The sequence below is a fragment of the Myotis brandtii genome, unplaced genomic scaffold (assembly GCF_000412655.1).
Source record: "Myotis brandtii unplaced genomic scaffold, ASM41265v1 scaffold165, whole genome shotgun sequence".
Classification (NCBI taxonomy): domain Eukaryota; kingdom Metazoa; phylum Chordata; class Mammalia; order Chiroptera; family Vespertilionidae; genus Myotis; species Myotis brandtii.
The window spans coordinates 6,719,346-6,719,602 of NW_005356042.1; the positions used below are offsets into that span (position 1 = coordinate 6,719,346).

The 257-nt window shown below is 66.1% G+C and overlaps 1 protein-coding gene across 1 annotated transcript in view; it reads left to right on the plus strand.

The window, feature by feature from the left end:
• EMC8 (ER membrane protein complex subunit 8) overlaps nt 1-257 on the plus strand; it is a 41,997-nt gene that overhangs the window by 21,802 nt on the left and 19,938 nt on the right. The gene's annotated exons all lie outside the window — the stretch shown is intronic.

Consider the following 257-nt stretch of genomic DNA (forward strand, 5'->3'; position numbering starts at 1 on the left):
GCTCGCGACCGGAAGAGAGCGAGGCCGTGCCGCAGAGCACCACGGGATCGTGGAAGACTCCACCTCGCGCCCGTCAGCGCTAGAGGTCACTGAAGAGGAAGGAGGGGAAAAGCCGCGAACGTCGTAAAACGCCGGGCTGGGCTGCTTTCCGGCGGGCGCTGAGGGACCGCTTTCCGGCGGCGCCGGGCGAGTTGCGGGAGTAGAGTCTGAGGCTCGCGTGTCGACTTCCTCGTGCCGGAGTCGATGTTCAAGGAATC